Genomic DNA, 17,224 nt, shown 5'->3' with positions numbered 1-17,224 from the left:
CAAAATACATCCTCTAACATTACAAGTAATACTATAGTTTTTCCCCTGTGTGGGCCATGTACAGATTTTGGAATGCTTTGAGGTAAAACACTCCAGCTTGCAAACATATCCTGGTAAAATTCCCATGATTCAAGGGAAGACTCCCCCTCGGTTCTGCTTGCCTTTGGAAGAGATTTATGCATACATACATATACACATTTATTGTATGTGTATTACATATAGATACATGATTCTATATAAATATATATACTATTTCGTGCAGATTTTATCATTGTTATCTGTGACAGTGTTAGTTCAACAAGCTACTCCACTATTACTGGAAGCTAGACCTCGGTTTTTTTTCTTTTTTGCATTTTATATAAATGGAATTATAAAATATATAGCCTTTTGAATATAATTTCTTTTATGCAGCGTTATGGTTGTGATATTCATCCATGTTATTGCATGTAGCTAGTGTTTGTTCATTTGTTGAAAATAATTAATGTTGTTAAATGGTCATAAAATATGCATAACATGAAATTAACCACTTTATCCATTTTTAAGTGTACAGTTCAGTGACATTCAGTACATTCACATAACTGTGTAGTGATAACCTCCAACCATCCACAGATCTATTTTCACCTTCTGCTGAAACTCTGTGCCCATTAAGCAACAACTCCCTGTTGTCCCTCCCTCTTGCCCCTGGGAACCACCATTCTCCTTTCTATTCCTATGAATTTGACTACTCTAAGTACCTTATATGAGTGGAATCATACAGTATTTTTCCTTTTGTGTCTGGCTTTACTTCACTTAGCGTAAAGTCCTCAAGGTTCATCCACGTCATAACATGTGTCAGAATTCCATCCTTTTTAAGGGTGAATGGTATTCCACTGTGTTTTACACCACAATTTTTGTCAACTCATCCGTTTATGGACACCTGGCCTACTTCCAGCTTCTGCTTATTTTGAATAATGCTGTTAAGAACACGGGTGTATGTATATGTCTTTATATATGTGTTCAGTTCTTTTGGGTTTATACCCATATATGGTGTTCTGAGATACATTTTTTCACATGTGAGAGGGTTCCCCACACCTCCAACAAGCAATTCTTGGAATGCCAGCTGGTTGTCAGATAATTCAACTCAATTTGATGCTGTCAACCCAGAGATACATCAGATTCCACAGTTTAAGGGCTCAGTCCTATAAGACTGCACACCCACCCAACCTCACCTCAACTTCAGATGCCAGTTACAAGCCCAGGCTGTTACCTGTACTTCTGACTGAGTGACTGTAAACCAGAGATTCCCACAACCTCCCCCTTGGGTTTGATTAATTTGCTAGAGTGGCTCACAAAACTCAGAGAAACATTTACTAGATCACCAGTTTATTATAAAAAGATATAACTCAAGAGCAGCCTGATGGAAGTGGTTCAGAGGGAAAGGTATGTGAGAAGGGGCACAGAGCTTTCATGCCATCTCCAGGTGCACCACTCTCCAAGCACTCCTTGTCATTGCCAATCTGGAAGCTCTCTGAAACTCATTCTATTGGGATTTTTATGGAGGCTCCCTCACGTAGGCATGATCAATTATTAACTCAGTTTCTAGCCTCTCTCCCCTCTCTGGAGGATAAGGGATAGGACTAAAAATTCCAAGCTTCTAATCGGGGCTTGGTCTTTCTGGTGACCAGCCCCCATCCAGGAGCCCACCCAGAGTTGCCTCAATAGAACAAATGATTCTCCTAGTGTTCTTATCACTTAGGAAATTACAAGGGTTTTAGGAGCTCTGTGTCAGGGATGGGGTCAAAGACAAATATTAGAACAAGAGATGCTCCTAGTGTTCTTATCATTTAGGAAATTACAAGGATTTTAGGAGCTCTGTGCCAGGAACTGGAGACAGAGATCCATAAATATATTTTCTGTTATTTCAGAACCCATAGGTAGAATTTCTAGATCATATGGTAATTCTATTTTTCATTTTTGAAGGAACTGCCATACTGTTTTCCACAGTTTTATATTCTCACCATCCAAGCACAAGGGTTCCAATTTTTCAAAATCCTTGCCAACACTTGTTATTTTCTGATTTTGTGAGAGTAAAACTATTCTAATGTGTGTGAAGAGGTATCTCAATGTGGTTTTATTTTGCATTTTCCTGATACTTAGTGATGTTGAGCATCTTTTCACGTGTTTACTGACCATTTTATGTCTTTGGAGAAATGTCTATTCAAGTCCTTTGTGCATTTTTAAATTGGGTTGTTTTTTTATTGTTGAGTTGTGGGAGTTCTTTATATATTCTAGATATTAATCCCTTATCAGATATGTGATTTGCAAATATTTTCAACCATTCTGTGGGTTGCCTTTTTACTTTGTTAATAGTATCTTGTGATACAGAAAACTTTTGCATTTTGATGAAGTCCAATTTGTTGTTTTTTTTTTGTTGCTTATGTCTTTGGTGTCAGATGAAAGAAATCATTGTTGGCAATGGCATTTGGACCCAATGACATGCAGCTTTTACCCTGTGTTTTCTTCTAAGGATTTTATAGCTTCAGCTCTAATATTAGATCTTTGATCCATTTTGAGTTAATTTTTGTATATGGTGTAAGGTAAGGGTCCAATCTCATTCTTTTGCATGTGGTCATCTAGTTTTCCCATCACTATTTGTTGAAAAACTTATCCTTTCTCCAATGAATGGTCTTTGCACCCTTGTCAAAAATCATTTGACCATATATGCAAAGGTTTATTTCTGGGCTCTCTATACTATTTCATTAGTATATTGTGTGTATTTATGCCAGTACCACACTGTTTTGATTACTTTGTAGTAAGTTTTGAAATCAGGAAGTGTGACTTCTCTAAATTGTTCTTCTTTTTCTACATTCTTTTTGCTATTTATGGTCCCTTGAGAGTCCATTTGAATTTTAGGATAGATTTTTCTATTTGTGCAAAAAACATCACTGGAATTTTTACCTCCTTGAGTAAGTTGATTCTTAAGTATTTTTCTCTTTTTGATGATATTGTAAATAAAAATGTAAAGTTTTTAAATTTCTTTTTCAGATTACTTATTATTAATGTATAGAAGAACAACTAATTTTTTCATGTTGATTTTGTGTTCCACTACTCTGCAGAATTTATCAGTTCTAAAAATTTTTTTGTGGGATTTTTAGGGGTTTCAACATATAAGATATTATTTGTAAACAAATATAATATTACTTCTTCCTTTCCAATTTGGATGCTATTGCTTTCTTTTTCTTGCCTAATTGCTTTGGCTAGAACATCTAATACCATGTTGAATAGAAATTGTGACAGTGGGCATTCTTGCCTTTTTCCTGATCTTAGAAGAAAAGCTTTCAGTCTTTCTCCCTTGAATACGATGTTCTCTGTGTATTTCTATATGTGGCTTTTATTATGTTGAAGTAGCTTCCTTTTACTCTGAGAGTTTTCTAGTGTTTTTAACATGAAAACATGTTTAGTTTTGTCAAGTCTTTTTCTGCATCCATTGAGATGATCCTGTGTTTTTTTCCCTCATTCTGTTAATGTGCTTTATTACATTGATTCATTTTCATATATTGAAACAACCTTGTATTCCAGAAATAAATCCCACTTAAAAATGATATATAATCCTTTTAATATGCTGCTGAATCTGGTTAGTTATTACTTTATTGAGGATTTTTGTATCAATATTCATCAAAGATACTGACTTGTAGTTTTCTTTTCTCTTAGTGTCTTTGGCTTTCATATCAGGGTAGTGCTAACTCCATAGGATGACTTTAGAAGTATTCTCTCCTCTTCAACTTTTTGAAAGAGTTTGAAAAGAATTGGTGGTAGTTAATTAAAAAAAGGCTTTGGGCACACAAATAAATTCAGCATAAAATAAATACAAATAAATATTTTTTTAAAATGTGAAAAAGACTTTCTCTTAAAAAAAAATAAAAATTAAGCAAGTACATCCCTTATCACTTTATTTCTAAAAGGGTTTTTTAACCTAATAGTAAGCAGAAACAAATCGTTAAAATTAAAATGACTCAAGTCTTAATTTCCTTCATTGCAAATTTTCTGACAGAAGTATATGGTGTCATCATGTATGACATCTTTTATGAAAAAGTGGTCATTTTTTGTGGTATTTGAGAATATTATGAATTTCCCCAGTGGCCTTTGACAATACTCTGATATGCAAAGTTATCGTTTCAACATTTATGTCTTATTATTGTCCTTACCAAATTAACAAATTCTGTCAGGTGCTAATTAATCAACTACTTTTCATATGATTCAGGTTCTCCGCCACCAACTTCCATAACCATCAGAATATTCTGCAACTTCTGCAAGAGTAACAATTTTACCTTACACTGTATTTGTCTCATGTGGTTTAAAACATCCAGAAATCATTGATAAACTGACCCTGCCCAAACTAAAGCATGGTGAGTTATAAAATATGGTCGCTGTTAAGTGGGGAGGGATTGCAGGTTGAACTTAATTTTATAAGTGGTCAATTTATTACAATATATTGTTCTATTATCTATTTCACTTCTTTTTTAAAAAAAGTGGTATTTGAGAGCACTTAGATAATAAAAAGTTGAGAAGATAACGAACTGATATACTCTGTAAGCTTGAAATGTTTTCAAGCATAAGATACAATAAGAACTAAACTAAGAAATGGCAGAGGAAATAGAGATAAGAGGATGAAATTGCAAAACTGAATCTATAATAATATCTCAATGGCTAGCGCTGTGGTGCCAAGAAGGTGGTTAAGTCAAAGAATTCGTAAAGATGATAATAGACTGCAAAGAAAAAAGACTGAAATTTTTGTAGAGAGAATTTTTACAGCGATATTACAGATCGAGAAGAGGGAAGAGAAGTTGGAGTGAGAGACTATCTTCTTAAATTACTTCCACTGTAGAGAACAAAAAACCAATTTGCTGAAATCTTTATTCCCTTCTATGACCCTGTGGAAGATCAAGATTTGGCCACCCTGAAATCTATCTCTTTACCTTGGTTGTTTTCTCTGAGGGCATTTGACCTCCCCCACTAACTGCCTAAAGAATTTAAAACAAAACATCTGTTTCAGGAAGGAGTTATTATCATGATGGCTGTAAATATAATGTACAATAGATGTTACAATAGAAAAGACACCAACAAGCCCATCTTATCAGAAGTTCTGTCTCTGACCATATTCTTTGGATGGCCCTGCAAGGAGTTGCCAGACAGACATTTACATTTATAAGGGAAATCTCCATTTGTAAAGGTATCTGCCTCTCTGAATTGGGAAGAGGGGGAATGACCTCATTTCTAGAAACTTATCAATGTAAAAGGTGAGGCCTTAAATCTGCATAATAACCTCACTCTTGTTTACTGTGCTTTAGTGGTAATCTCCTGTAACTGACTCCCCCCACCCCCAACATCTTCCTTTGTCATTGGCTGAACATGATATTTAAGATGAGAATTCTGCTATTGTGTTGAGAAACGCAGTGTCCTTGCTTTCTCCCGTGCATACATGTTATTAAACTTGGTATTATTTTCTCCTTCTAACCTGTCTTGTTAATTATTTGGCCAGCCATAAGAACCTTAAGGAAAAGGGCAGAGGGAGATTCTCCCTCTATCCCGACAACCCTATCTTTACGTGCAAAATCTCAGCCCTGAATGAATGTCACATTCCTCCTTTTGCATCCCCGGGGAACAGGGCAAATAAGCTCATCTGAAACCTCAGCTGCCCAGCCTGTGAAATAAGGCTGGCCATCCATTCTCACAGAGGAGCCAACTGGAGGTAGGATTTTTGCTTCTGAATTCAGCTAAACATCTTCAAAGAATTTTGTCTGCCCTTCCTTATCCAGGGCTATCAGTGAAGGGCTGGCTGGCTTTTAGAGAAGACCAATTCACAGTCAGCTGAGACATTTTTTGTTGGGCTCTCTAGAGAAGGCTGTGGGGTTTGTCAGTAAGAGTTTATATCTATATGGGTTATATATTTTTATTTTATTCAGAGATTTATGAAGAAATTTACATGGTAAGTATTACTTATTATCAAGAAAAATGGTTGTGTATTCTCTGGTCATTTAAGCAAAATCCTCCTTTCAGGGTCCACCCATAGACAAAGCCCAGATTTAATCTCTGTGGGAGATCAAGATTTGGCCACCCTGAAATCTCTCTCTTTACCTTGGTTGTTTTCTCTAGGGACATTTGACCTCCTCCACTAACTGCCTAAAGAATTTGACATGGTGGCTCCTTCCTAGAACAGATCTATCATGACTGCTATAAAGATAATGTAGGATAGAGGTTACAATAGAAAAGGCACTAACAAGCCCATCTTATCGGGAGTTCTGTCTCTCTGGCCACATTCTTTGGATGGCCCTGCGAGGAGTTGCCAGACAATCATTTACAAGGGAAGTCTCCATTTGTAAAGGTATCTCCCTCTCTGTATTGGGAAGAGAGGGGGATGAGCTCATTTCTAGTGACTTATCAATGTGGAAGGTGAGGCCTTGAGCTACATAATAAACCTTACTCTTGTTTACTGTGCTTTAGTGGTAATTTCCTGTAACTGACTCCCCCCACCCCCAAAATCCTCCTTTGTCATTGGCTGAAAATTGTATTTAAGACGAGAATTTCTGCTATTGTGTTGAGAAACGCAGTGTCCCTGCTTTCTCCCATGTATACATGTTATTAAACTTGGTATTATTTTCTCCTGCTAACCTGTCTTGTTGATTATTTGGCCAGCCAGAAGAACCTTAAGGGAAAGGGCAGAGGGAGATTCTCCCTCTTCCCCCGACAGTTTTGGCGTAGTCGCCAGGAGCCACACTGGCTGACAAGTTGCCTTCTCTGTCTGGAAGACCTGCCTTCTCCCTGGACTACTGCAGATGATGAGATACGGGAACGCCTGACGAAAGCCGGCAAAAGGTAAGACTTCTTACCACGTCAGCCTCCCAGAATCTCTATCTGCGGAGTCCGGCGGAAGGAAATGGTGAGAATTTTTTCTCTTTCTAAATTTAGATTGGCAGGAGAAAATATTTGGGAAACTAGTTTCTTGGGCTTTTAGTGACTCTTGGTTTAAATTTGGTAGAGTACTCTTGGTTTTGATCTTGATCCCTTTTCCTCCCAGAGTAATCTCTGTCTTGTTCTGTGTCCTGAGAAAACTTGGCTTTGTGACCAGTGAGAATCTTCTCCTTGGTCTCCACCATACGGAAGGTGCATTTACCGGGGTGCACCTCGGTGGCCAGTCGAGTAGACTGGGGTTCCGAACTGTCTCTTTGTCTGGCTGTGCCAAGCTCTCAGGGGAATTTGTTATAAAGGGCCCAGTCCATAAGGGCTTTTGTCGTCTTTACCTTCGTTGCTTGTTAGTGCTCGAAAAATCCCATTCCAGTATCGCCTGCCCGGTGTCACAGATTAGCGGGTCTGTGACTGGAGGCGTCCCACACTATTGAGGGAGACCGGAGACACCATCCTTACCGCCTGTGCAATGAAGGTCTTTACTTTCTCTGAATATCTTTGGGAGTGAATTCTGTGGATCACGGGGGCTACATCATCTGCGCCCTCACCAGGGACGCCTCTTTGCGTCCATGGTAGATTTATTCTAAGCGTGGAAAGTTACCTCCGGGTCTTTCCTTAAAAAGGCTTATTGGTTCGAGTCACTATTGAAATAAATATACAAATGAAGATCCTACTCGTCAATGGCCAGACGACGGATCCTTTGAATTGGAAAAACTTCTAAATTGGGGGAAAAAAAATGTTTTGAGAGCTCTCACATAATTAGTTATTTGGTACCTAAGAAAAGGCCAAAAAAAAAGGAAGGGAAAAATTTGACTAGCCTTAAGACCTTGACTCAGGTTACAATTGAATTGAGAACATGTAAAAGTGTAAGTGTTGATAAGATTATAAAGGTTGGAATGTTTGAGCTAATTTTACATAGAGGTTACATCAACTTTGCCTGAGTATGTTTTAAAATGTCTGACTGGGAATGCTTCCATTGTCCAAAATTAGAAGACCAAGACCTATTGATAAAAATCTTAATGATAACTATGTTTAAAGGTATAAGAGGTGATAAAATTTACATGAAATTTTGTAGGAAAAAACTGATGTTATTTCTATTACAGAACTGGTTAACAAAAATAGTAATTTAAATGATGGCTAATTTTATCTGAAGTCTTATGAAGTCTTATAGGCAATCTAAATAATTATTGGGAACAAGTAAATAGTTGTGAAAAAGATAAATGTTGGATGAACTATAACAATAATTATGTGTTATGGTGGTTACAGCTTCCAAACTCTTTTTGGTGACTTTTAGAGTTTTGCTAAAATTTATGATAAAAAATTCTCTGAGTATCATCATTTCCAAATAAGATAAGATATTAGACATTGATTGCTAAATGTACGTTTGTCTACTTTTGGCTTTTCATTACAGGAAAACTAAAAGGTGTTTTGGGTCTATTGGTAAACATGTGTTTTATTAAAAGATTGTACTATAAAGTAACATGTTTCTAGAAGTTATGAAGTGTTGATAAATTTTCCAAGCCACAAGATACTAATGTAAAAAAAAGTTTATAATTGTTTAGTTTTTACTTACAAATTAAGGTTTCTAAAGGTTAAAATTTCTAATTAATATATGTGATTGAAGCTACTAAATATTAAGAAAAATATGTCTGTGTACAAGGAAAGTAAGATGTATAAAGAAGGTGCAAAGAATGGAAATATTTTGTTTGGTTAAGAAAGATAAATTTGTCCTCAGGTACTAGAAGGGAAAAGAAAGACATGGGACAAATTCTAGCTGTAAAAAGAAAGTTATAGAAGGTTTGTGGAAGAGGAATTCTGGAAAAGGAGTTTTTGTGTGGTCAAGTTGGCTAAGATTGAAATGAATTTAATTAAGTAAATGAGTTTTAATAGCAGAAGTAAGCTGGTGCAAAATTGAAATTTCTCGTAAAAAGATAATTTGCTTAAACTTGATAAAGAGGTTATAAAAGATTTTTCTTTACCTTTGAGTAAGTCTACCTAAAAAAAAAAAAAAATACCTGTTAAAATAATTTCCTACGTTCAAAAGACTGAGGTCTCGCTATTAAGGCTTTTTGGACTGTTAATGTTCTGTTTGCTTTGATTGTTTATATTTTTGACAAGCTCCACCAAAATTCATATCTTAAAATAAGTCTTTTTTTCTTTGAGAATTTTCAAAGGGCCCTGAAACTTCTCAAAGAAATTTGCCCTCTTCCTATAAGGAGGAAGATACTAAACTTATTAGGCTTATTCAGTATGTTAAATTACATAGAAAACATTGTCAGACAAGTGAAGATAAAACCTTCTTAGGTGGTATTATGTGGGCAACTGTTATTGATATAGGTGTTTTAAAATTGTATAACATTACTGAAATTCTGATCTGTCCTGATTATCAGTCATAATTCTGGTTATTATTATTTTAAAGTGTTGTATGTCACAAAATTAACCAAATTTCTTTGTCAGTTGCCATTTTGAGGTCTTGTTGTTTACAGACTCATTTCTTTGCTCTAATGTTTTTGCAAAATATGTTTCAACTTCAGAAAAATTCTTGGAAAGGACTCTGACATTTACACTGAAGTACAGGCTTCTGATAAACTTTCTGATCATAAAACTAAACTTGGTAAGAAATTACAGAAATCTGATGGAGAGACTGATAACTTCATGAAGCTGCTAACAAAAAGATTGAGATCAAGAATGGATTACACGGGACTGAATAAACTGATAAGGATGCTTATAATTTTTATGATTTTTCATTTGAAGTATTGCTGAATTTTTAATGTTTTGTTTTTTCAGATTTAAGGAAAACTTTTTCTTGTTTCTCCTGAGCTAGCTATGACTTATAACAATTTGGTAAATGATATTTTTGTAAGTAAAATGGAAATATTTATCTTTTTCTCTCTACCTGATCCCTCCAGGATTTGGAAACTCTTAGTAAGTGAGTATTGTTGTTTTCATGGCAATATGGTTATTTGCATAAATTCAATAAGAATCTGTTCTCCTTATAACAGGACACAATTGGAAACACTTGTTATATTACCAAGGTTGTGACTGGAACATCACATTTGCGATATAACCATATAGCTTTTGAGGAATGAAGATTGGACTTTATGGAATAAAGACACGTGGAAATATTGGCCTGGTACCTTATGTTCCAAGCAGCACTTACCAGGATAAGTAAAGAATGTCACTTGTGTGGCAGGTACAAGGAACCTTGAAATATTTGGGGGGAACCTTGGAAGAGAAGAATTCACCCAAATCTGTAGGTATTGCAGGCAAAGTCTGATGACAAAATCCTTGGCTTGGCTTTCCTGGCCTCGAGAAGCTTTTGAAGTTCAATGTGAGATTCCTTACAAAAAGTTCCAGCAAAGCAGATTTAAAAGAGCCTATGTGATCAATTGCTATTCTTGCTGTACTTATGTAAATAATTGGTCCAACTCTATTGAAACTAGACTTATTTTGCAAACTAGTTAGTTTTAATTTGGCTATCTTTGATAAAAATGAGGGTGATTTTAGAGAAAAAAAGTTATGTTTCAGTAAAAACTGTAGTATACATTTGCGGATATTAGATCCTAGTTTTGTTAATTGTCTTTTGAGGTTTTTGTTTTATATCTATTGACTGGACTGGATCCTGATTTCTTCTAGTCTCCTGAAATATCTGGCTACAGATGTCCAAACTAACGTTTTTGATTTTTTCCATCATTTTCATTTGAAATCACTAAAAACTGAACCTGCCCTTTTTCCTGAAGCCTTACAAACTAAAGCTGATGGACTTGATACAAACTTAAGAGATTACTTGATGACATCATCAGAGACAATTTAAACTGCAAAAGATGCTTTGACGCTGACATCTAAAATTCTTCTTCACTGGCTGTCCTCTGAACTCAAAAACTGCTTTACAACTTATTCTAGCCATTAACCTTGTTTTTCTTTTGTTTACATGGAAATGCTTCTATTAAATACTTGATTGCTTGCTTCCATAATATAGGCGTAACCTTGAGAGCCCACCTGCATCACCACCTTCCAAAATGAACTTAATTGAACTGATCTATTATCAGGACTAAGAAATGTGTTAAGTGAGATGAAACAATCTACCAACACAGCTTCTGGACTATGAAACTTCTTTAAGTTTCAAAAGGACTGTGAAACTTTTAGTTTCAAAGGCGGGACTGTGGGAGATCAAGATTTGGCCACCCTGAAATCTCTCTCTTTACCTTGGTTGTTTTCTCTAGAGACATTTGACCTCCCCCACTAACTGCCTAAAGAATTTGACATGGTGGCTCCTTCCTAGAACAGATCTATCATGACTGCTATAAAGATAATGTAGGATAGAGGTTACAATAGAAAAGGCACTAACAAGCTCATCTTATCGGGAGTTCTGTCTCTCTGGCCACATTCTTTGGATGGCCCTGCGAGGAGTTGCCAGACAATCATTTACAAGGGAAGTCTCCATTTGTAAAGGTATCTCCCTCTCTGTATTGGGAAGAGAGGGGGATGAGCTCATTTCTAGTGACTTATCAATGTGGAAGGTGAGGCCTTGAGCTACATAATAAACCTTACTCTTGTTTACTGTGCTTTAGTGGTAATTTCCTGTAACTGACTCCCCCCACCCCCAAAATCCTCCTTTGTCATTGGCTGAAAATGGTATTTAAGACGAGAATTTCTGCTATTGTGTTGAGAAACGCAGTGTCCCTGCTTTCTCCCATGTATACATGTTATTAAACTTGGTATTATTTTCTCCTGCTAACCTGTCTTGTTGATTATTTGGCCAGCCAGAAGAACCTTAAGGGAAAGGGCAGAGAGAGATTCTCCCTCTTCCCCCGACATCTCCAAGCATCTGCCAGGCATTCTGTGGTCAGTGTGAAACTCTCAAGTTGGCAGCCTATCCTCTTGTGTCCTTTGCTGGTACTTAATCTTCCATCTCTTCAAGGTACAACTAGACAGAGGCTCAAAGGACTTGACATTGGAGAAATGTACTTTACATTCTCTTTCGACTTCTACACTTTTCCAAAAGACTCTCAACATTTCCAGTAATTGTGCAGCAGTTTACCCAACACTAAGATTCTCACTATAAAAATTAAAATAAATTTTGAAAAGGAAAAAAGTGATCTTTGCAATTTGTACAGAATCTGTATAATGGGTGCATCCTTATAAATGGAGGAAAAATAACAAATTTAACTATTTTGATTAGTTAACACAGTAAGTAATATACTTTATATATTACTGATTTTGAGATTATTTGTAATTAAAAATACTGCTTCAAATCCCTAAATTATTGTAAGTGGTAGAGTCTGCCATTATATACAACAAGTCAGCCAAAACTCCTCCATTCCTGTATAATCCTATATGTGGGTAGTAATGGTTAGTTCTTATAGATTGTTTGAACACCTGCATATCACGAAATACAAGTGGCCATTAAAAATTAAAATGTTCACCAAATACAAGATTATCTGATTCCCAGAAAAAGAAAACAATATTGTAACATTAAGGCTAAAACTATCAAAAAGGAAGCCAAGATACACTCAAGTAAAGCTTTTGCTGAAAAGTTAATTGGCTCATCTTTGAAACTTGATCATGTTTATTATGTAAGCAAGATACTTTCAGAGCCTAAAATATAGAGAGTGCTTATTGGTAAGTTAACATTGTGATCATTTATTTTGTAAATGTTAATATGAGAGACGTAATTCATTTTCTACTATATTCAGATTTTCAAGTTCTGCTAAATCTAAGGCCACATTACTGGCAAGTTGGGATACCTCTAGACATCTGAAAAATATGAGTCCTACACAGAAGCTTATACATTCTCTATTCATCAGGTTCTAAATTCTAAAACATTCTAAGGTTTTGGATCAAACCAATGGCATTCCAAATTTACAGTAAGATTGCACGTGCAATACATGATCCTATAGGAAGAGACATCCAGATTTTAAATAAAGGAGATTGTGCACAAAAATAAAATATATTTTCACGTCTGAAACGGGATTACAAGAAAGAAGGGACTCTCAGAATATGTGATAAGTGGTAAATAAGTTACCAAAGGGTCTCTAAAAGAGAACATATTGTGGAAAAAAGAGCTTAAACGCAGAGAGCTAAAATGGCATCTCTGGAATCCTTATGGTGAAACAGACACTGAACTACTTTTGCCTAAAATTTAAAATGCATCTTATCCTCTAAACAAATACCACGTCCCTGCCATGCAGCTTACCTGGGCACGGTGACGTGTTTGAATCATTTTCTAATTCATTGGCTCTTAAACTTGATGGGCACCAGAAGCACCTGGAGGCCTTGTTGAAACCCAGATTGCCAGGCCCCACCCCAGAGTTTCCAGTTCTGCGGATCTGCAGCAGCACCTGAGAATTTGCATTTATACCCAGTTCCCAGGTGATCCTGATGCTGCTGGTCCACGGACCCCACTTTGAGAACCACAGCCTAACTTACACCCTATATATTGTTACCAAATCCATTATTTCATCCTTTGGCTGCTACTTTTCCTTTATCACATCAGCACCTTAGCTCCGAATCTCCTCACCTAACAATGGGAATACTTGGAGAGTTTAACAGCTGGTCCTCCTTTCCGGCTCAGTTCTCCCTCTTCCTCTCAAAACTACATTCTCTTGCCAGGTAACTGTTCCTTAAACATCAGTTCATCATAGATCTTCCTTGCTCAAAATCTCATGGCTCTTATGCTGAGCACAAGACATTTTAAATTCTCTACTTTGCTCATAAGGTCTGTAATAGCCTGTAGAATGTGGACACCCTGATCCTTACCCTGCCTACTATAAAGGAGTATGTGAAGATTACATAAGATACAGTCAGTTCTCTTTATGCACAGTGTGACATTCTATAAAGTCACCGTGAACACTGAATTGGTGAATATGACCCACTGCTACTACAGGAAATGCAGGGTTAGGTTGCTGCAAGCCTTAGTTACATTTTCTTCAACTGATCAATACATAACCTTATTTTCTGTGTGTTTCTCTTTAAAGTCACCTTATTTAAGATATATTGGTGATATATTAACATTGAACTCACACCAACAGCACTGTACCTCGTGTCTGAAAGAAGCTTGCTGAACACACATACTTTCTCTGTAAAGGCTAAGCCTCTTGCCCTGAGGAACACCAGGCAACATTGCAGCACTACACATGGGGGACACATTAAATAGCAAAGTCACCAACACAAAGCACAAAAGATAAGAAATGAGTCACTAAATAGACTGCAAGAAGGACACTTGTTTACAGTATGAGCTGAAACGAGGGTAGAGCGTCACCTGGTTCCCCTCAGCTGGGAACGTGCTCATCCAGTGAATAAATTTTTCACCACTTTGTGCATATCTGCAAATGGACATTAAAGCCCTGTGAGTGTTTATTCGGAGGCTGCCAGTACATTTTAGCTAGTGGACAAGTGTGCAAACACGGAATCCACAAATAATGAGGATCAACTATACTATGAAAGCATCTTTTCAAAACCAGAGTATTGCTCAGATATAAGAGCAATAATGATAACATAACAGCTAACATTTTAGTGCCTACTATGTGCCAGCAGCTCTTCTAAGCACTTTACATAAGTTAATGCATTTCAATCTCACTAAAACCCTATGAGACAGGAGTAATCATTAGCTGCATTTTATAGATGAGGAAACTAAGGCTCAGAGAGTAAATACTTTGCACAGGTTCCCCAGTTAAAAGTGGAATAACTGGGATTGGTACCCAGACAAACTGGTCCAAAGCCCACAGCCTCAACCACTATGGTAGGAATGTGAGCGGATTTTCTACCACTCCCTGAAAAGCCCCTTCTGCTCCAGCCAGTGTTGTCTCCCACATATTCACTCATCAAACATTTTCTGAGTGACCCAAAGGTGTCAGGTACTGTGTTTAGATACTGGAGGGACAAATAGAATGTCAATGCATATAATCCATTACCAATCTATAAATCAAAATTGGGTTGAGTTTATGATGAGCCAAACTTTGAGGGTCATATAGCCCAGGAGAGTCCTTTCACAAAGAAATGGAGCACTCCAAAGAAGTGGGGTGTACAGAGTGGTTATATACCATCAAAGAGCACGTATCACATGTGATTGCAATGTCCCTTTTACAGTAGTCATGACGTTGACCTCTCGGCATGTCGATTGATGGACACAGTGGGTATCAAGTCTGCTGTCTCCATGGGCGTGGCTGTTGTCTCGAGTTGGGTCATCACAGGATGAGCACAGCAATCAAATCCTAGCCTAGGGAGAAATGCTTATCCTTAAGGAAATACCAATGTGGGGAAACTTGCATTTACATCTTAAGGGCTTTGCTTTTGTCTTTGGGACATGTTAATTGTTTAAAGCAGATATACAATGGATGAACAGAGGCTACAGGCCCCTTTTGGGGAAAAAAAAAAAAACAAGGTCAGGCCCAATTAGTTTTACACTAAGTGGTTTCCTCATGTGCTCCAATATATCCTATTGCTCGCCATTTATTCATCAAGAAGTAGGATAGTCTCCCGCTTGAAGAAGCTCACTGTCTATGAGACATGAATAAAACAACCGTTATGGAAAAGTAGATAAGTACAGGAGCCCAGAGTGGGGACATCAAAAGGGGTCTCTAGACGGAGACCTCTCAGGAAAAGTGTCCAAGAGGAAGGAACATTTGACATGAGTTTAGGTTAAGAAATAGGAATTAAGTTGATCAAAAAAGTGGGTAGGAGGACAGAAGAAACACATATAAAAATACAGATATAAAGGATGCTAAAGCTTTCACAAAATTGGGGTATTTTTAAGGCTGGAACAAAGCAAACATGTAGGAAACAGCGTGTGATGAGGCTAAAGATGAGGACAGCAAGAGAAAGCCTGCGTGTCCAGCTCAGGAATCTGAATGATCTCTCAGATGCTCTGAGCAGTCATTGAAAGAGTATAAGCAGATGTCACATTTAAACAAATTTGGATTCTTGAAGGTAACTCTGGAGGCATTGTGGAGGAAAGATTAGAAGAAATTAAGACTGGAAGTAAAGGGTCCTGTTGGGAGATTAGGCAGCGATCCAGATAAGATAGGCCTTGGCTTAGGCGTGGGGTCTGCAGGTGGAGGAGGCCAGGAGGTGTGAAGCAGTGCTGGGCTCCTGGAGGAGGAAACTGAGCTGCCTCTCAGTCACGGGAAGACTGTGCCTGTCATGGCCTCCACACCCCCATGCCCAAATGCCATGTTCCTTTCTACGTCTGTACCTTTCCTCTCTTCCCCCATCTGAAATCCTCACTCTTTCTTCCCTCCACCTGCCCAACAGTGGTCCCTTTGAGGACTGATCTAGTTCACCTCTCCTAAGAAGCTGTCCTTAATTACAATTTCTGGATAACATTCCCATTTTTTTAAGTTCTATAATACAACATACACTAATACCTTGGTAGAATCTAATTACATCTTGCAAACAATTTCATGTACGTGGAGGAGCTTGGAACCTTATAATTCTTTGTACTTCTCTCAATACCTACCACAAATACTTTGCATATATAGGTCAATAGATGTCCAGTAAAGTTCAATAAAGAAGCACCCTTTATTAGCTAAAAACTTTTATGAGCTCAGTTATTCCTTTAGATCAGCTGCTTGAACCATCTGTCTTTCTCCACAGGTCAACAGTGTTGCCCAGAACAAATGAATTTTACACCTTCTCAAACTCAATAGAGCAAAGATGGAACTTCATTCCCCCTGCAAGCCTTACTGCCCTAGAGAAAAGCAAAAACAACGTGTGACATCTAATTTTTTCTCCACATTCTCATCTCAAATTGCAACTGTTTTCCAGATGCTAACTGGTTTTCATTCTTAAAACTGACAGAAAAGTTTCTCATTATTTCCGTTTCTTTTTTTTGTGTGTGAGGAAGATCAGCCCTGAGCTAACTTCCGATGCCAATCTTCCTCTTTTTGCTGAGGAAGATTGGCCCTGGGTTAACATCTGTGCCCATCTTCCTCTACTTTATATTGGATGTTACCACAGCATGGCTTGACAAGCAGTGCATCAACGCGCGCCAGGATCTGATCATGTGAACCTGGGATCGCTGCAGCAGAGCGCGTGCACTTACCCGCTGTGCCACAGGGCTGGCCCCTCTCTTTATTTCTAAAGCTGAAATGTTTAAATCATTCTCTGGGCTAGTTGGAGTTTCCATAAAATGAAAATATACATTCCAGAAAAATCCTTAACTTTCCAGAATAATCCTTAATATATTATGGTAAACACCTTGGCAGAATGTCACTGATTTTCAATGTCAGTGCCTCCACAAGGGTATCCTTGCATTGTCTCCCCTCCCAACCACCTCTCACTT

At 37.3% G+C, this 17,224-nt stretch overlaps 1 protein-coding gene across 4 annotated transcripts in view; it reads left to right on the top strand.

The window, feature by feature from the left end:
* The window catches only part of LOC131396453 (ral guanine nucleotide dissociation stimulator-like), a 225,171-nt gene that overhangs the window by 129,133 nt on the left and 78,814 nt on the right, over nt 1-17,224 (top strand). The gene's annotated exons all lie outside the window — the stretch shown is intronic.

The sequence above is a fragment of the Diceros bicornis genome, chromosome 33 (genome assembly GCF_020826845.1).
Source record: "Diceros bicornis minor isolate mBicDic1 chromosome 33, mDicBic1.mat.cur, whole genome shotgun sequence".
Lineage (NCBI taxonomy): Eukaryota > Metazoa > Chordata > Mammalia > Perissodactyla > Rhinocerotidae > Diceros > Diceros bicornis.
This window is presented reverse-complemented; position numbering and strand designations above follow the sequence as displayed.